Source organism: Bidens hawaiensis, unplaced genomic scaffold, assembly GCF_021521415.1.
Source record: "Bidens hawaiensis isolate Kalapana, Puna unplaced genomic scaffold, B.hawaiensis_p1.1 tig00025206_1, whole genome shotgun sequence".
NCBI classification, from domain to species: Eukaryota; Viridiplantae; Streptophyta; class Magnoliopsida; order Asterales; family Asteraceae; genus Bidens; species Bidens hawaiensis.
In genome coordinates, this window is record NW_027494021.1 from 61,170 (window position 1) to 82,243 (window position 21,074).

At 33.4% G+C, this 21,074-nt stretch overlaps 2 pseudogenes across 1 annotated transcript; one reads left to right on the top strand and one right to left on the bottom strand.

Annotated features, from left to right (window-relative positions):
• The first annotated feature begins 23 nt into the window (after positions 1–23).
• LOC143571181 (protein transport protein SEC23 C-like) lies at positions 24–7,001 on the top strand (annotated as a pseudogene). Its single transcript, XR_013142054.1, has 12 exons — positions 24–846; positions 921–1,093; positions 1,173–1,334; positions 1,421–1,560; positions 2,686–2,761; positions 2,833–3,008; positions 3,821–3,902; positions 4,258–4,335; positions 4,417–4,578; positions 4,657–4,920; positions 6,502–6,606; positions 6,688–7,001. The product of XR_013142054.1 is annotated as a protein transport protein SEC23 C-like (transcript).
• A 678-nt stretch (positions 7,002–7,679) lies between these two features.
• Positions 7,680–15,720, bottom strand: LOC143571187 (transcription factor bHLH91-like; annotated as a pseudogene).
• Between the last annotated feature and the right edge of the window lie 5,354 nt (positions 15,721–21,074).

Below are 21,074 nucleotides of genomic sequence, written 5' to 3' on the forward strand. Positions count from 1 at the left end.
TTCTTCTTCTTCTTCTTCCTGTAATCACAAAGTCCACAGCTCCCTGTATCACACACACACACTGATCAATCAATCAATCACCCAATTCGATCCAATCAAACGATGACGGAATTCTTGGATTTAGAAACCCAAGACGCCGTCCGCATGCCATGGAACGTCTTGTCCGGCACCAAACAAGAATCCGCCCAATGCGTCATACCCATCTCCGCCATCTACACTCCGATCAAACCCTTGCCGGAATCCACCCCACTCCTCCCGTACTCACCCCTCCGCTGCCGCAACTGCCGATCCGTCCTCAACCCTTTCTCCATCGTCGATTTCTCCACCACAATCTGGATCTGCTCCTTCTGCCTCCACCGCAACCACTTCCCACAGCACTACCACTCCATCTCCGACGACAACCTGCCCGCCGAACTCTTCCCTCACTACACCACCATCGAATACGAGCCCCAGAACGAAAGACCCATGTCCCAGAACATCCCCACTCCAAATGTGTTCTTTTTCGTCGTCGATACTTGTATTATTGAGGAGGAAATTGGGTTTTTACGATCGGGGCTTTCGCGGGTTATCGGGGAGATTCCGGGGAATTCGTTGGTGGGGTTGGTGACGTTTGGGCGGTATGTTTGTGTGCATGAGTTGGGGTTCTTTGGGAAGATGAATAAGGTTTATGTGTTTAACGGGTCGAAGGAGATTACGAAAGATCAGGTTTTGGAACAGATGGGGTTCTTTTTGAAGAAGCCGAGGCCGGCTACAGGCGTGGTCGCGGGGGTTAGAGACGGGCTTTCGCAGGAGAGTATTGATAGGTTCTTGCTTCCCGCTGCGGATTGTGAATTTGTGCTAAATTCGGTAGCATTTTGTATACTTACATTATGATTTTGTTTCCATATATCTTGCTTTAACTTATATTGTTGTTATATTAGGTATTGGATGAGCTTCAAAAGGATCCGTGGCTGGTTCCTGCGGACCAACGGGCGCCTCGGTCAACTGGCACTGCGTTGACCTGGCTGCTCATTTATTGGGAGTTTGTGTTCCTGGTTCGGGCGCTAGAATTATGGCGTTTTTGGGTGGGCCAGCTACCGAAGGGCCGGGTTCTGTGAGTGTTCTAGTAGCCAACTTTTGCAACAATTAATGTTTGTTACGTTTAGTTAAATGTTTTGCGCTTTTATATACAGATTGTATCGAAAGCGTTATCGGAACCGATTCGTTCACACAAGGATTTGGATAAAGATGCTGCACCTTTTTTTCACAAAGCAGTGAAGTTATATGAAGGGCTTGCGAAGCAGCTTGTGCATCAAGGGCATGTGCTTGATGTGTTTGCTTGTGCTCTTGATCAGGTGATCAATTCTTAAAATCTTGTTTTCTCACAACTCACAAATGAAAAATTTTTAAAGTAGCTTAATGTTATGTTTAATTGTCTTAGGTTGGTGTGGCTGAGCTTAAAGTTGCAGTTGAAAAAACTGGAGGGCTTGTTGTGTTAGCAGAAAGTTTTGGTCATTCGGTTTTTAAAGATTCGTTGCTGCGTATTTTCCAATCCGATGATGATTTGGGTCTATCATCAAAGTAAGGTTTGATGATTTTAGCATTGAATTTTATCTATTTAGTGATTTTTGTTGTATATATGTTAAAGCTTTCGCTTTGATAAAGTTTAAAAACACAAACTTTTGCCCAAATAAACCACCTTTTTGCAAGTTTAAAGAAAATGTGGGTCGACCCATTTGCTTATGAATGGATTGGGTCTGGGTCGTGAGTTATCTTAAACTGCTCAAATGATTCAAATCAAATATTTGGCCAAAAGGGGAACGGGTAGGACTGTTAGCGAACTGATTGAGCACGAAGAGTTAAACGAATGGGGTTTTGTTGTTTGTGTGTTCGGGTGTTCTTAAGAAAATGAGCGTGGTTGTGTTCGTTTATGTTCATTGATTAACTGTATAAACGAACGGTTCACGAGCGTAAACAAACGGTTTATAACTATGAAAGAACATGACTGACCTCAAACCAGTTAAAATTAAATGTGAACGACAATGTGATAGAGTCTAGAATCTGGACTCAAACAAAACGATTCAATTACTGAAACATAATAATCCGATTCAAGATGGGAGGTCTCCAATTACCCAATTCGAGATGGGAAGTCTCCGATACAAGGTTAAAGAAACTTAATACTTAGATAATAATAACCATTGACATCCTCCTCACTAAAACAAAAGATATAAAAAAGCACTAGTAGAATAATAGCATGCCCTAAACTTTAGCTACCCTTTATTAATAGAATAAATACCGACCCATAAAATTTCAGCTACTCGTTAACCCACCATCCCTTCTTTTGATAACTGGTTTGACCAGGGACCGTATCACAATGTGCTAGACCTAAAAAGTTATTAAAACTAGACTAAATTAGTAAATTGTGATAAGCCTATATTAAGTGAAACAAAAAAACTTAAAACATAAATTAACGTAAATGATTGAACATAAATGAACAGACAAGACACGTGTTCATGTTCGTTCGTTCACTAAATAAATGAACATAAACAAACTTCCCGCTAAACAGTTCACTAACCGTTTGGTTCGTTTACAGGCGCAGGTTGAAAGCCGTTCTTTGTCTTTTTTTAATGCATACAACGTTATAAATCTTTACTATTCATAAAGTTAAGTTTTTGTAGTAATAAAGTTGTTCCTTTCTATATGCAGTGGTATATTTGAGGTGAACTTTTCAAAGGATATTAAAATTCAGGGCATTCTTGGTCCATGTGCTTCACTTGAGAAGGTTAGTATTCTGTTTTGGTTGCCTTTGACTTATTATCGGCTTTATGTTGACTGGCTCATGTGTTTGTGCAGAAAGGCCCTTTATGCTCTGACAGTATTGTCGGTCAAGGGGGCACTACTGCATGGAAGATGTGCGGGCTTGATAAATCGACTTCATTATGCTTAATATTTGATATTGTGAAGAAGGAAACACCAGATGCTATTGGTCAAGCTGCAAACGATCAGTTTTATTTCCAGTTTTTGACTTAGTATGGCCTTATTAATTTCTTTTAAAGGGTTGAGGTGGCAAAAATGGGTTGGTTTTGTAACGGGTAGGGGTGTAAACGAGCTGAACCTGAGCTTGGCTTGTTCAGAACTATTTCTTTAGCTCGAGCTCAGCTCGTAAGTAGTTTTTAAGCTTGAGCTCGGCTGGTTTATTATTCTTTAGTTAGCTTATATACATTTGCAGTTTTTTTATGTTTTAATTATAATTTTAGTATCTAACATAATATATGTTAGTTATTTTTATCATAATTTTATGTATCAAATGAGTTATTATATAAACATATACAATTAACATATTAAGTAGACATTGTATAAACAATAGGATTGTGAGTCAGCTTGAGCTCGATAATTGAAGCTCAGGCTCGTTAAGGTCGGCTTACTTCGAGCTTTTAGCGAATCGATCTTGAGTAGCTCACGAATGGCTTAGTTCGTTTACACCCCTAGTAACAGATTGGGTTGGTCTGACCTGTAAATACCTTTTCTTTCCATTTATTTCAGTTTACTATTGTGCTAAATATGATTATGGAAATAATATTATTACAAACTGATAAACTAGAACGAAGAAAAACGTTTTAGGCATTTGAATATGCTTTAAATGAATTTCAGGTCGTTCAACCAATTTGATGTGTTTTTTATTAGTTAGATCTTTTACTCTTTTAGTTTAATTCATTTGACTTGTTAAAGATAAAACATAATTCAATGAATTTATATGAAATTAGTTTACATTGACACTAGTTGTGTGGCTCTTTGACTCGCGCAGGACTTTTATTAACTTGATATTGATAAATTGGTACAGTTATCAGCATAGCAATGGAAATATGCGGCTTCGAGCCACTACTCTTTCTAGAAGATGGGTCACTGGACCTGGAAACGTACAGGCAAGCTTGTTCATTAATCCTATTTGATATTATGTAAAAATCTTGGGTTTCTGGAGTACTGTATTTTTATTTTCTTAATTGTATCACATTGTTCATGAATCATGACAACATGTTCTACACTTCTACCCAACAAAAAATTGTAACGCCAAAAAATACCCGTTTTCAAAGTTATGACCTTTATACCCTTCCGTTAAAACTTGCATGAAGATATGGGAGTTTGGAATACAAGTAGAAAAGGTGTAATGATCATATCATAAATTGTACTTGACTGAAATGGACAAATACCAAATCAGTATATTTAATATTAAGTTTTTTTCTTTTTTTGGTAAATATGATTTTGGTTTTGCATCATTAGGATTTGATTGCTGGATTTGACCAAGAAGCAGCTGCAGTAGTCATGGGACGCCTAGTTTTGTTTAAAATGGAGACCGAGGTAACTAATTTCTTTCATTACACACTTAAAAGAATTTAATAATTTTGTTCATTATTTCACGATTATGATTTTTATTTACAGGCTGAATTCGATCCCATAAGGTGGCTCGATAAAACACTGATACATTTATGTTCCCGATTCGGTGACTACCAAAAAGACAGCCCATCTTCTTTCGTCTTATCTCCTCGCTTATCAATTATTCCTCAATTCGTATTTAATTTGAGGCGATCCCAATTCGTACAGGTATTTAAACCCGCTTCTACTTTGTTTCCAGTATCACAGAAAATATTAAAGCACACTCTTTTTTTTTAATTATTTCAGGTTTTCAATAACAGCCCAGATGAAACAGCATATTTTAGGATGGTTATGAACCGTGAAAACGTTGCAAATTCAGTAGTCATGATTCAACCCTCTTTACTTTCTTATGCGTTTAATTCTGGGGCCGAACCCGCTCTGTTAGATGTGGCCTCGATTGCTGCTGACCGGATCTTATTATTGGACTCGTATTTCACGGTTGTCGTTTTTCACGGGTCCACCATTGCTCAATGGCGTAAAGCAGGATACCAAAACGAGCCCGAACATAAGGTCTATTTGTTTATTCTAATAGAATATAAATTTTCTTTTGAGTTAAATACATTTTTAGTCCATGTGGTTTGACCCAAATAACCCCATGTATTCCATTAGTTTAAATATGACTATTAACTAAATATCTCTAAAACTATTTGGGTAAATATCTCTTTAAGTTTAGAAATATTTACACAAATAGTCTTTACAGTTAATAGTTTAAAATAAATTACAAAAATAGGGTATTTTAGTCATTTTTCCCTAATTCAACAGAAACTTACTGGAAGTTAACCTTAATATCCAAACTTGTGACGAAACTGAAAGCACAAACTTCAAACTTGTTTTACTTTTTTTGCTTAGTAGTTAGACCATACGCGTTGCGTTGCTTAAACCGTAAGGACCATATATGTTATTAACTCGAAATAATATTAAAAATTTATCAGGGAAAGTACCATAAAAAAGCAACATATTTTCTGTTACATGCTAATTCTAACACACTCGTGAAAAAAAATATAACTTAAAACAACTAACCACTAATTTCATATAACTCAAAGAGATCATATTATAATTACAAAATGATAGGATGCAAGTAATTTTTACAATATTGAGTTTCCTTATCTTATTTCTTTGGAGTCTAACCCGCTCAAAGGGGTCACTATCTTGGGAGATTAGCCATCTCGAATCGGCTTACTATCAGATATTGTCATAGGCGTGTAAACAAACCCAACGAACACGAACGGGCGTATGTTCGTGTTCTTTTATTTAACTTTAACAAAAAACGAGCGCATAATTGAACCAGTTTTTTTGTTTGTGTTCGTTCATTTAGAGAATTGGCATGTTCGTTCTCGTTCATGTTCATTCATCTAAAACTAAATGAACTGTTCACGAACGTAAACAAACACAAACGAACGTAAACAAACAACTTGAATGAACATTTTTGAACAAATAAAAATGAACATAATTGATCAAATATAAACGAACATGAGTTAGCATCAATGAACACAAACGAACAAGTCTAATTCATCACAATTCATCCAAACATATGTATTTATGTTTAAATTTATATGAATACAAGTGCTTAAGCATTTATTAAAATTTAAACGAACGTAAATAAACGAACATAAACAGACGTTCACGAAAACAAATGAATGAACAAAATATGTGTTCATATCGGTTCATTCAAGTGAACAATAACCAAGAGCATGTTTGGGATTGAGTTTGAAAACAACTTATTGGCTTATTGGTTTTTTCAAAAAGCAATAAGTTAAAAAAGTGTTTGGCAATCGCAAAAATCTTTCTTATTTTTGCTTTTTGAAATGGTTAAAAAGTTGTTTTCTAAAAGCCACAAATCCTGGCTTTTCAAAATGACTTTTTGAAAAAGCCAGCAAGTCAATAAGTTGTTTGAAATTCAATCACAAACATGCTCTAAATCCCTTTAAAGCTCGTTAATATGTTTTTTAATGATTGTATTCAAAATTAGCATGTACAGGGACTTTAATGTGCAATAAATTGTTAATGGAAAATGAGAAAGAATATATAGTATGTTGGTTTTTTATGGTATTTGTCCTTATTTTTTTAACTTTTCTTGTGATTTTGTTTCAGGTTTTTGCTCAGTTGTTACAAGCTCCTCTTGATGATGCTGAAGCTATAGTACGGGAACGGTTTCCCGTATCTCGTTTGGTTATTTGTGATCAACATGGATCCCAGGTTTATAAATGTTTTACATGTTTATTCGTGTTAAAAAGATCAACCTTAATATTTAATGTTAATACCATGCAACTTGTGCAGGCTCGTTTTCTTTTGGCGAAACTGAACCCTTCTGCTACGTATAATTCAGATGCGCCGCCTATGCCAGGTGGCGATGTTCTGTTTACGGATGATGTCAGCTTTGAGATCTTTTTAGACCATCTTCAGCGATTAGCGGTTCAACAATAAATGAAATGATTTTGCTCATAATTCTAGAACAGTATACAATACATAGTTTTTCTGGTTTTGTAAGATTGTTCATCCTGCTGGATTGTACAGTATTGCATGCCGTCTCTGTTGCAGTATTCTAGGTTTTTATGAACAATTTCTTTGATGAAATCTCTTGTTTATTCTTCATGAATTTTTCCAGATACTGTTTTAGGTATGTGTGCATGGGATACTGTTTTTTAATGAAGTTCACAACTTATTTACTATGTTGTGTTATGTTTTTGTCCAAAATAAAATTTTTGAGTTGTTTGTATAAAGTATAAACTGTTTAAAAAAAATTATTTGATTAACACAAAAAAAAAAGCAAAAGGAAAGAAAAAAATCAAATCAACCTAATTCTAATTGTCTTCTCATAATTTCAGAAGGTAAAATAATATTATTTTTACTAGTTTTTGCCTGATTCCAAACATTTTCTAATAAATCATTTCTCACATATGTTCATTTGTCATCATATATTCATTTGTCTTGTTAATTTATAATACTTAAAAAGTTAAAACAGTTGATTATCTAATTAATACAAGTTTAAATATCATTGGTAATAGTAAAAAAAGAAAAAATAATTCTAATAAGCCAATATAATATTATAATCCCTCAAAAGCTTCAAGCATAAGCCCATATAATCCCCTCATAGAGTCATAGTCTCATAGATCTGCAAAAAGAAAGAATAAAAGCATTCTCATCACAGTATAATACTAAACGTCCAAACAAATTGGTAGATATATAAACATGTTTTGTTCTTATAAATTTTGTGATATAGAATCAAGATAATAGTTGTTACTTATGCATAAAAGGATGTACCTTTTGATCTAGTAGCTAGACATGACTGGAATGGTTGCATATTGTTTGTCCACCACCTCAATTAGCCTATTGGCTATAGCACTTGCATATACAGAGGATCCTTCACAAATCTACAAAATTTCATTAAAAGTCATTAAACATTTTACTTGGTATACTATTGTACTGTACAACTCACTAATGCATAGCATGGGGGCAAAGAACTTGTACCTTGTTATTGAACAAATAGCTATAGAAATCACCAATGAGTCCACCAGCAACATGTTGGACATCTAGATTAAGTTCATCAAAAACTTGTGAAGCAACCAACAAACAATTAATCCTCTTTTGTTGCACCAATTTAACTGTAACTTCATCATCAATGATTTTAACATCGATTTCGACGTTTTTTGATTTTCTTTGTAGCCATGAACTCTTCATTGTGGAAGTTATATTACCATTATAGGCTTGCTGATCATCATAGACAGTATTACTCTCCACATCTAAATTGGAATCACCTTCAATTTTCTGTTTTTTCATCCTACTGATGTTGTATCTCTTCCTATCCACCAAAATCTTTAATTCCTCCAAATCCCCCTTGAGCTTGTTGATGTATCCAATCGCATCTCCAATAATCGATGTGCGGTCAACCTTTTGTTCATAGTCGCACCATACACACAAGTTATCGGCAAGAAAAACAAGTGTTAACCGAGTTTATTATCTATTATAGTTGTTATTGTTATTGTTGTTGTTGTTATTATTATTATTATTATTATTATGTAATTTGTGATTGATGCTTAAGTTTGTTTGTTTGGTAGTTATCATTCTATCTATGGTATGAACATTATGATAGTTATTAATGTTTTATCGTTAGTTGTTTAGCTTTATCACAATGTAATCACTCGATATAAGGAGGTCTAGTACGCATATAATATTATTTGCCAATTCAATATTTCAATTCGTTTAATTCTTTTAACAAGATTTAATTCTCATACATATTGTTCATAAGCACGGTTTGTGTGGGTTGGTTTAGGCTTAAATTGAACCAAAAATTAAAAGTTTGGTCTTTGAGTTTTTGAAAACCGTTGGATTTTGATTTTTTCGGTTTTACTATTTGAGCTTAAAATTTTTCAGCCAAAAACTTTTTGGGCCTAACGTTTTTGTTTATTAATGATTAGTTGATTATTATGCATTTAAACTAAATGTATTGGCACACTATTTTGTAAGTTCTTATAAATTACTTAACATTCAAAATGAACATCCATAAATTTGGTTCAGCTTGATTTTTCCGAAACCAAACCAAAAGTTGGATCTTTATGATAAAATAAAACCAAACTGTCACTTTTGTTTGAGTTTGGTTATTCAGGTACGAATTTTTTGTTAAAGGTCGTTTTCGGTTCCATACACACCCTAAAACACAGAAATACCCACAAGTAACAAATTTGAATCAAAATGTTCAAATTCTCATACCTTAGTTGAATATGGGATCATACTCTTCAATGCCTCAAACTTGCCATTCATTTGTTTCCTTTTATGTTTTTCGGTAACAGGTTGTTTTGCATTCTTTTTACCTCTCCCTTTTCCATTAACAATCCCAGCGTCAAACTCGAAAACTTCATCTCCTTCATGATGCATTTGATCACCAAAACCCGATCCACAGCCCGTTACATTGAACCCTTTTGGGAGAGAACTTAACAACTCTTTGTAGAATGGATGTTGTGGGTGGATGTTGAGAGTCTGTACCGGATGGTACATTTGACCCGAAGTTTGACCGATATGATTCCAGTTGATTTGTTGGTGGTTTTGGTGATCAGTTTGCATGTTCATGAGATGTTGGTTATGGAAGTGGTTGTAGGTGTTTCAGTGTTGGAAAGATTGAGGATTTGGTGAAAGTTTGAGAGTTCATGATGATGATAGGTTTGAGAGTTTGGATCAAAGCTAGCACTTGCTTCAAACATGTTTGAATTGTGCGTAGTATGATAAAGTTGTAAAGTATGCTTTTTTGAGAAGAATGAAAGTGATGGTGGTTGAGAAGAGTGGAAGTAAAGATACACCTATATATATTCACAAATTAGAAAAATGTAATGCATTATATGAGTTTGTTGGAACTTTTAAAGTACACTAGAATATATTTGTACATATTGTTATACAGATGTTGGGAGTTAGAAAGAGAGTTGGATAATAGATTAGATAATAGTTCTACTTAGTTTTATTGTTACATGTGTGTGTAGTATGTATCTTTTAAATATTTTCTTTCAGAATAGCGACAGTCTACGGTATGACTGGGTGTTTGTAAATCGGCTTGCGGCCGACCCCAGTTTGGTACCCCCAAATAGAGTTTATCCCGAAGGGCATAACCCCTGGTTCTCGGGTCTTCCCCGCATCCTCGGAGGAACCTTCTCTCTTAATGCCACTTGATACTAGTAGCGCCCCCACAAGAGTAGAAACTCTCGGCGTAACGCAAGCAGGATAAAACCTTCGTTTTGGCTCAGATTCGAACTGACGACCTCCCGAAGAAAGCCTAGATCTATCTGCATTGCTATAACCAACTAGACTAGCCCACAAAGTTAAGTATTTTTATATTTGATTGAGCATTTCTATATTAAAAAAATAATAGATTTTTAATAATGAGGGCAAAATAAATAAAACAAATCAAACTCAGTTAACTATGTAAGGCATATTTTGTAAGCACATAAGCTTGTCCTAATATTTTACAACCTAATCAAGAGGAAACTTTATTTCATTAATAAATCTAACATACTATAAAAAATTGATTTACACGATTTTAAAGTGCTTTGGGTGATTTTCAATTTTGGTTAACTGCTGCTATTTTACCTAAATGTTTAATGTTTATATTTGTTAGTCAGAAATATGAACTCAAATACAACACGTGTACTTATGGATTTACACGAACATATGTTGAAAAACCTTCGTTGTATTTTATTTTACTTTTCGCATACTAGTACTCCAAATTCATAAAGTTGCAACACTATGTATATAACAGTTAGGGGTGTTTTTCGGGTTCGTTTTTCGGGTTTCGGGTTTTTCGGGTCGGGTTCTTCGGGTTTTAAAGTTTTAAATCTTAACCCGAAACTCAACCCAAATCTCTCACGGGTTTTTCGGGCTCGGGTTTTTTCGGGTTGGGTTAATTGGGTTTTGAGTATCCTAGAAAATGAAACAAAAAACAAAAAAAATTTAAAAAACTTCAATGCTAAAATTAAAAGAACATATTCTTGTTGCTCGTAATGCAAATAATCAAATAACAAACCAACATAACTTGATAAAGTCATAAAACAATTAAAAAGAAGAGTAAAACTAAGTACCTAGCTCGAACCATAATCGTCTTCAATTAGACGTGATTTTGTTGTTCGATTACGGTTGCTATTAATAATAAACAGAAAATATAAATTAACAATAAACAATCGGTTCATAATAGTTGGAATGATAACAGTCGATTAGGCTCAGATTCTAATAACGTTAATGACTAAGACTAAGCCTATTATACCTAAAAATATATTTAATTTCAAAAGTAAAAGTTTATTCGGGTTTTTCGGGTTGACCCAATACTTGTAAATCAAACCCGAGAACCAACTCGAATTACATCGGTTCGGGTTCAGTTTAGTCTTTTCTCGGGTTTGGGTTTTTTGGGTCGGGTTAGTTCAGGTTCGGGTACGGGTTTTTTCGGGTTGGGTTTCGGGTAAAAAAGTGACAGCCTTAATAACAGTTACATTTAAACTTTGAACTATAAGACATGATACTATTCATTGTCTATTTTTCTAAAATTTGGCATAAAATACTCAGTCAGTTTGCGTTATGATCGATATAAAATACCTTTTTAATAAAAGAAATGCATCGGTCAATTTGTGAAACATTTAGGTCGACACAAGCACAACCCGATTAGCTTCTTTTTTTTTTGTTGGAATGGCACAACCCAACTAACAAAATATGTATATTGATTTGACACAAATATGTCCAAATCCGCTTAGACTAACTCAAATTCACAAACAATATAACACTTATGAATGAATCACAAAGACCAAAAATGATATAATGCAGTAATACTTATAGATGAATCACAAGCAACATTTATTGTTATTGAAAAGATATTTTATATTAAAAAAATGTTGAGTTATTAAGAAAACAGTAAATAAGAGAGAGAGAGAGAGAGAGAGAGAGAGAGAATGTTTTGACAACTTTCAGTTGGCGAACAGGGTTACCGAACGAAAGTCTGTTAGTTGGATATCTTTGGTGGGCCCGCCATCTGAATTATTGATTATTTCATTTTGTGCTTGTTACCTTTTTCATCACCTCGTACGTTATAATAATAATAATAATAATAATAATAATAATAATAATAATAATAATAATAATAATAATAAAATTCGTCTAAGACTTCTTTTCACCCAAATTCTGTCTTTCTACTAATTTGATATGTTTTTATGGTTACTTGGTTAGAGCATCTACACTAGGTCGGAGGTCACGAACCATCACGTAAAAGATTTTCATTTAAAAAACAATGTATTAATAGAACTCAGTGACTTATAAATCTATGGTTCTTTCTAAAGTTTCTTAAAAGTAATAAATAGTTATGCAATTAAAGTTTTGTTTATTTGGTGTTCATTAAACAGTACTTTCAGTTACAAGGCCCATGGGGTATACCTTAGCGTCCATGACGTTAAAGCTGAGTTGACAAGCGTTAACGATTGGCATACCACTCCCTTCATGGGTTAGGGGGGCATTAAAAGCAAGGTGGGATAAAATATTAACGGACTTTAAAATCCTCACACACACACACACACACAATAATTTAAGAATCAATTTACATTAAACAGAGAGAGGTAAGAGGGGGTGGGGGGTAAACAATTACCTTAGAGTGAGGTGAAGTGAAGTGAAATGGGGGTAAAATAGGTGATGTAGTGTCTACGAGAAGTTAATGAGTGTGAATGTATATCCTATGGCCTTATTGTTAACTAGTCTAGACGCCTCAGTCTATTACTGTATGCTAGCCCTTCGAAGTCTCATAAACTCCTGACTTCCGGTCTCTTTATCAAAGTTTTTACATAAAATAACTTACCTATTATTATGTGAGACAAATTGCTTATAAATGTACAAATGTAGACTTTAGAGATGTAAAAGGTTCATCTACACTAGTGAGTGAAGATGCCAAAAAAAGCATATTTAAAAAAGTCTTATTGCTAAGAAATAAAGTGTTGTGTAGAGACCTTTGGTCCAATGATACGGGTATCAAGTGATGAGAATTCAGCATTAGCGTGGATTTTAGGTGGTGTAAAATTATAAAGTGTGTTTTCGCTCTAAATGAAAAGATAAAAATAAATAAAGCTTCCATATTATTGTTGTAAGTATTAACTATTTTCAACATCTAAGTTTCTATTTTCTTTTAAGATTATAGAGAGGCCCATTCCAGTATTAGAGCATTCTCATCTAACCCCTTATTTAATTTGAGGGGTGTTTTTATAATTTAGAGAATGATTCAGGGTGTTGTGAGCGAAGAGTTTTTATATTTTAGAAAAAATAGGGATTTTTCTGTATATTTGAAAAGTTACTGTTCATCCCCTATAATTTTTTAATATATTTTGAGAGTGGTTGTGAGTGAAGGAAAGAGAAAAGATAATGATAAAAGGTATAAAAAGTATTATTTAATTGAAATAGAAAGAGAAAATATAGTAAATTTTAGTGTAATTTTTGGTTTAGGGATAAAAGGTGGGATGAGAATGCTCTTACGTTCAGATTAAAGACCTACATCTTTAAATAAATCTATCCTAGATGTAATTTAAATACTAAACAAGCTCTTCATATATGAAAATGACCTTTTTTTATATAAACTTCAATGTTTTTATTACATTATTACCATTAAAAAGTAATAGCATTTGAAAATGAGATTTAAGGCAATGGCATTTCTGTAAATATGGTGGGAGAATAGAAGGAATCACACAATTTATAAGCATTCACAAAGTATGTTTGTTAGATGGGGCTGCAATTTGGTTATATTTGCAACTTATTTATTCTCATTGGTCACACATGCTTCTCCTTCATGCAAAGTCTCCACTCTAACCTACTCAAGCAAATATTATATATATTATTTATCTGTATCTATAAAATAGTGGATGTTCATTTTATACCAAACTAATTTAAACCCATGATATATTGGTCGACTGATATGGTGTTCTCTTCTTATAAATATAAGATTGTGTGTTCAAATCTTTACAAGTGCAAGATAAAAATGTTTGTTGTAAATAATAATAATACAATCGACCCCTGTGAGTATATATCAATCATCAACCTGAGAGAATTTCCGACTTTAGTGAGAAAAATTTTTTAGGCTGGCCACTAATCACGTATATGTGTATACGGTTTTTATGAGTTTGTACTTTTCTTTTTATTTTTCTTTTTCTTTTTCATAGTTAATTATATTAATAGTGAACAAAAAGATTCAACTACAATAGAGAGGCAGGTAAGCGAACAACAAGTATAATAATATGATTATTTTGTGTAACTTGTGAAACTTTTGTTACGGTGACTCCTATTTTCGAATGCTTTTTATATGAACCTATATGTAATGTGTTTGGTTTGATTACAACAATGATCCAAACAAGTAGTGTTTTGAGACTTAGAGAGGAAGAGCTGTTGTTTAGACCGGTTATGATGTGCGTGGCACTGCCATGATTTGACCTTGCAAATGGTTCATTCTATGGGGATTATATTTTGTGTTTTGATTTCAAATAACAACTATGAAAGAGTTTATATTTCTTTTACCCAAAAGTTCTATGATATTGTATATTTTCTAACGATGAAAATTATAACGAAGTTGATTAATACGATTTAACACTACATCAAGTGGTTACTCACTACGTCACATGTTCGAACATGGACTACCGTATATTTCATGTTCTTTGTTGGATTTGGTATGGCTTCCTAAGCCAGTTGCGACTGATTTAGTTCTTGAAGTCTCCCAATCATCAAACTTCTAATTTAGAAATACAACTTTTATAAAATTTGTTATGAATAAAATTTGTAGGAATTTTGTATCTTAGGAATAACGTTTAAATTAAATTAGCAATTGAAATTGAACATGAAATTTGGATCTTAAAGAATCTTAGCAAATAATCAATTGTTCTTGGTATATAACAATCATTGTCCAATAAATCAAGAATACACTTTTACTAATTTGAAAAATAACATAATTTGTTAGATTATAAAGCTGTTAATACAGTTTAGGTTTGTAACATAAACTAATTTGGGACAATTAATGCTTAAATGTTTAATATTATTTTTGCGACTTTAATGAATTGATCAGTAAAAAAACTTCTCAAACATCCAAGAATTGATACCAACAAAAAATTTCTTAATATTTTGGCATTGATGAAAATTGTTGTACAGGATGTTGGATCATGTACGTCCATTTTTTCTTCTTTTTATCCTGTACGTTTGTAGACTCTGAAATAAAACGGATACTAATTGTATAATATGTACTTCCTGTCATATTTTAGGCATGAGAATATTTGAAAGCGGTTATGATCATATGGGACAGGGGATTCAAATGGTGGGTTATTAAGTATGTAACATCTTTTATGTGATTATCGACTAAACGGATTTAATATAATTTGACGTCGAGCAAACGAATATATTTAGGAGTGTAAAAAATCACAAACCTATTTAATCGGACCGTGTAGCAATAAAAGTAGAAAAAAGATGGTGTGAGTCATCCCAACCCGACCAGACCGATTTTGACCATACAAAAATCACCATTTATTCTAAAATGGGACTTACTATATCGATTTATCACTGAATATATTTAGGGATTTCTCCTTTTCTCAAGAGGGATAGAGAGTACTCAGTTACATCAATCAAATCTTTAATGTTGTGAATCGATCGTTCCTCTGCAGCCACCATGAAAATGGCACGCGCTTGTGCTTTCCTGTGCAATCTTGCTGCTAAATTCAAGGGAAGATCGGGTGAATTTAGGGCTCTAAGTACTTGTCGATATAGAGAAAGAACCCTTCCCCTGTTTCTTGACAAATCTTCTGCGGTTGCCCATATAAGACCGTTTGACATTTGCCCGCCGCAAGCCAAGTGTTTGCTGTAATGTGCCAACTCAGTTATGTTTTTATATAAAACGAGCAAATACAAGAATAGTCATCACACCCTAAACCATATTGATACTCTTTTATATGTTTCAGCCCAAACTCAATTTGATCAGAACCAATATTGACGCAAGCCCGTTACTCGAACCCGACCCACACAGTTTGCAAGGCTTATGTATATGTGTGCGTGTATAAAGCCTAAACTCACAATTTAAAAAGAAACAGAAAATTAATGAATAGCAAAACTCCTCTTAACCCTAAATCGACAGCAATCACAAGTTGTGAGGAAACATAGAAAAAACATAAAAGCGCAAGCATATCCTAATCAACAATAAGGAAAACATTTTGTAGCATCTTCACACACCCAAATTTTCTATCTAAAATGATGCTTGATATTACCTTTTGTTTCCAGTTCATTGATTATCCAATTATCAAGATAAATAACGATTGTATAAACAGCAGAAAGACGCTAGTTTGACCCGGTTCGAGACAACAATTGCTTCATTTTCACTAGTTTTGTTTGTTTGGGCTCAAGACAGTTTGTTTTTATTTATCATTCTCATTTGCTTACTTAAGTGTGTGGTCCACGTTTTGAGGTTTCAACATTTTGGTTTCTCTCAACAAATACAATTTCATTGAAGAGCTTGAATGAACCAATACTTTACATATGAAAGTAAACCAGTTGTACTTTTATCATTCATTAACAAGTCTTCTACAACCAGCACAAGTTGATAGTCACTGCAGCATAAAATTAATATATACTTCTATAAATCATTTTAAAGACATTATGCATTAGATACAGAAGATGATGTATTTACTAAAAAATATCATTACCCCTGAAATTTGTAACTCATACTTTAATGCAATAGTAAAAGTCACAACTAAGGAATTGCACATTTTAGAGACAGTGGTATTTTCTTCATAAATATAAATCTTTTTCACGGTTTTGTATTTCAAAAATGATGTCCTTAAAATGATTTATAGGAATATAGAATACACTAACTGACTATCAACTTGGGTAGGTAGACAAAAAAACATTGAATGACAATGGTACCAAGACTGTCAAAACACTAAAACGCAAACTGCACACTTAATACAACCAATAAACCAAAAACTACTAAAATAAAAACAAAATGACACTAAGCCAAACTAAAAATAGTAAAAAGTACGTGAAAGTAAAACAATTCTGTTTGTGAACTGCCAAAATTCATTCCATTGTGTATACAATCAATATTCGCGTCAATAATCAAATGAGCTATAAACAAAAAGTATTCACGCTTCACTTCAACAACAAAAAAATTCCGATGAGTGAAAAAGCTGCAAAATTATGTTCTTAATATTGATTAGAATAGCGTTCAAGGATTTTGTTTTTCGTGTTTCCTCTTAGTTATTAATTTATGTCTTGAAAAGGAATTTTGCCTTTCATTAATCTTCCTTTTGCTTTTATATTTTTTAGTTTTTATATGCATATATATACCTATGCAGTTAATGCGAAAAAATTTTGGATATCAGACAAGGACCGATACGTGATACATAGTTTTTCGCGGTGAGATATTGTTTGATTAATTTAAATTTACATACATATAAAATTATATACATATATATATATATATATATAATAACTTAACACACTAAAGCATTCATAAAATTAATAGTAACATCAAAAGTATCGATAATCAAGACGGGATTTAGGGTCCGATTGCTGCTGAAGATGCCATTTAGGGTTGGTTGAGTGGATGAGGTTTTTAGATGTCTATTAGGTATTTGGAGTTGAAAGACGGGTTTGGGATGTGTTTGGGCCAACAAACCGGTTTAGAATGTGTTTGGCCAACAATTTTAGATGTGGACTGAACTTGAGGCATTGAAACTCGTAAAATGGGCCCAACCGATATCTCGGCGATATCACCGATATTTGTAACTCAAAATATCGCCGATATATCGGTAAATATCACCGATATTCTCGGTGTCAATACAAAAATCGATATTTTTCAGTTACGCAAGCCCGTGACCGATAACCAAGCATAGATATATACATCACAAAATGCATTTGTATGCTTTGTGTGTTAGTTTTATTGGATCAAGTATGCACACATTAATCTTTAATTATTCATGATTGATAAAGTTTTTTGACCTTTAGAAAACAAACTTGCAGATTATGTTCAGAACACGGTTGTAAGAATCACGCCTAGACGCTGATTAATCGCTAGTCAGCACCCCACCAACTAGTCACTATATGTATATTTGAAAAATTATACATAAATTCCAATCCGACTAATCTCAATTAATCGCAAACCCCACGGACCGCCTAGCGCCTAACGAGTTCTGCGACACAGGTTCAGAGTATAGATGTGAGACCAAAAATACGAGCCCTTACTGTTAAATTTAATGCATATCACCTTTGAGAGCTAATTTTGAGCTGAGACTCATATTTTGAACCAAAATTGAGGCTCAAAAGACATAAAACAAAGCTTCAAACATACAATTTATGAAAACTAAACCCTAGAAATCAGAATATTATAAATATACAATTAAAATTAGAAATTGAGACGTAATTTGTAAGTTGAACATGTTCAGGTAGTCGGAGTGGGATGCCGTCGCCGTCGCCGTCGCCGTCGTCAATCGGAGTGTCGGAGAAGTGCAGTGACTGGTGGGAAGATCTTAAAAGAATACTGTGGTTTAGTGGGCTGGCCTTTTGGGCCTAACAATATCTGGGCATATTATAGGGTACTTTTCGCAAGCCCAAAAGTTCAGATTTAAATTTAGGGGCTATTATTAGAATTAGAGGTGCACAAATCGGGTTTTTTAAATACCCGGTTTCGGGTATAGAACCGGTTCGGGTACTGGAAATACCCAGGTCGGGTTCAGTTACGGGTATCGTGTCTAAAAATCATACCCTATGCATCGGGCTCGGGTCGGGTATTGAATCGGATATTTGAATACCCTATTTTCAGGTATTGAAAAAAACCCTATTTTTGGGTTTTTTCAGGCTTTTTTCCGGGTATTTATCGGGTATAGCTAGGATTTTTTTAAGGGGTTGCACTGTTTAGGGGAATTTTTCGGGTATAGATCGGGTATTTGGAAAACCCGATTTCGGGTATTGGAAAAATTCGATTCTAGGTATTGAACCGATTCCGGTTTTCGGGTATGGCCGGGTACAAATCAGATACGAGTTTTGGTACAGAAAAACATGCCCTATTCGTACCATACAAGTAGGGTCTGGTACGAGTTCAGGTATTAAAAACTCGGGTATAAAAAAACCCGGTTTCAGGTTTTTTTCTGGGTCCGATTTCGGATTCAGGTTTTTATGCACCTCTAGCTATTATTATTATTATTATTATTATTATTATTATTATTATTATTATTATTATTATTATTATTATTATAGCATTTTAGGAGTTTTAGCTGGTAATATGACAAAAGTGAGATTATACTTATGCATTCCGGTGACTCAGTCGGTATTGATTCGGCTTATTAGCAGTAGTGTGATATTTCTGTAACATTCGTTACTTTTCAAACCCGAAAACCGACCCGTTCGAATTTTCGGATTTTTTTCAGATATATATATATATACACATATATATATATATATATATATGTATGTATTATTAAATTCCCAATATTCGTTTGACGTTCGTAAATGTTTCCGACTCGGTTTCTTGTTCAATGTATTTTTGTTCATTGTTTATATTCCCGACGTTTGATGTTCAATGTCCGTTTGAATATTATTCCATAAATTCGTTTACAAAATCTCGAACTTATCGTCAATCAACTTTCGGGTTAAATAAGTAAACATCAAAAAGTCCTAATTATAAATAATGAAAATATAAATAAACTATATTTTAATAGTTCAAGGGTTACTTCTGTAAATTATATTATCAATTCAAAGTATAAAGAGTTTATAACTTTAGGGACTGATTATGTAACATTATTAAATATTAAAAAAAACCTACAACAGCCACCACCCACTTCCCTTTCCCTGGTTTTCTGGCGAGTTCGCCGGCGGTGGCGGTTTTCCGGCGAGCCTCCAATCAACCCCGTAATCTCCGCGTTTGAACAAATAAATTAGTATAACCATCTTCATCTTCGATAATAGACGTTAATAAAAAGATTAATTACATCATAACGTCCCGTAATCACCGGGAAATCCGTAATCATCGCCGGACAACAAGCTCAATCAAAATTAATACCATTGACGCATAATCAATCCAATTGCTAGTATAAATAGGTCCGTAATCTTCAGTTGAACGTACACCAATCTTTTTTTCTCTCTATAACACTCTCTACTGCATTCAATTGATTCATCGTAAACCGGATTCCGGTCACCGTCGTTAACCCACTTTCCGGCGACATACAAGGTAATGGTTATATGTATTATAGTTGTTTTCAGCCGTATACTAAAACCCCAAACCTAATTTAACCATTCTTGGAACGAAATGGAAGAATTTAAAACCCTAGTTTCATGAAGAAGATGAACATGCAATATAATATAAGTATATCAGTTTTTATACTTCATTCAAATATGGAAGTTGGTCCAGTTGTTGTGTCTGTTAACTGTCATCATACAGACCCGGGTTCAAACCCGGTCAGTGCAAAATATTATTTATTTTTTCAAAAACCTTTTAAATTAAATTATTATAAACTATATATTTTTTATAAATCATATAAAATCAAATATAGAATTATATTTATCTTTTTCACCCAAAAACTTATCTTTCAAAACTCGTCCATTTTCATTTAAACTCGTTAAACCTAATATTTTTCCGTTACTCTATAATTTGTTACACCGTTAAAATTTGTTTATAATTTCATTACCTTACATTAATTCATTAAGCGTTTAATCCATTAATCTTAATTCGTCGTTAAACTTTAATTTATTAACTTTAATTCATTTGCTTTAATTCATTAAACTTAAATTCTATAGCTTCGTTTTCGTTAAACCTTAACCTGTTAGAATTATAATTTGTTTTAACTCATTAGCATAAATATTCTTCGAGATCATGATCGTCATTCAAATCCATACTTTGTAAAAATTATAATATTAAAATCATGATCCCGTTAAAACATCGTTAAACCTTAAAAACAATATAAAAATCCAAAACGCCTTAAAATAATAAAATATAGCGCGTCATCTTTAAAACTAATAAGTAACTTTATTAATCCCGTTAGTTAGTCTTTAAATGTTCGAATTTATTTTTATAGTTCGAGAAGTTCGATCATTTCGGGTTCTTTAACGCACGTTCGGTTACTTCGATTTCGTTATCATGCTTTCGGTTTTCATTACCATGTTTATCTTCAATTTCGAGGTGAGTTTCTCACACCCCCTTT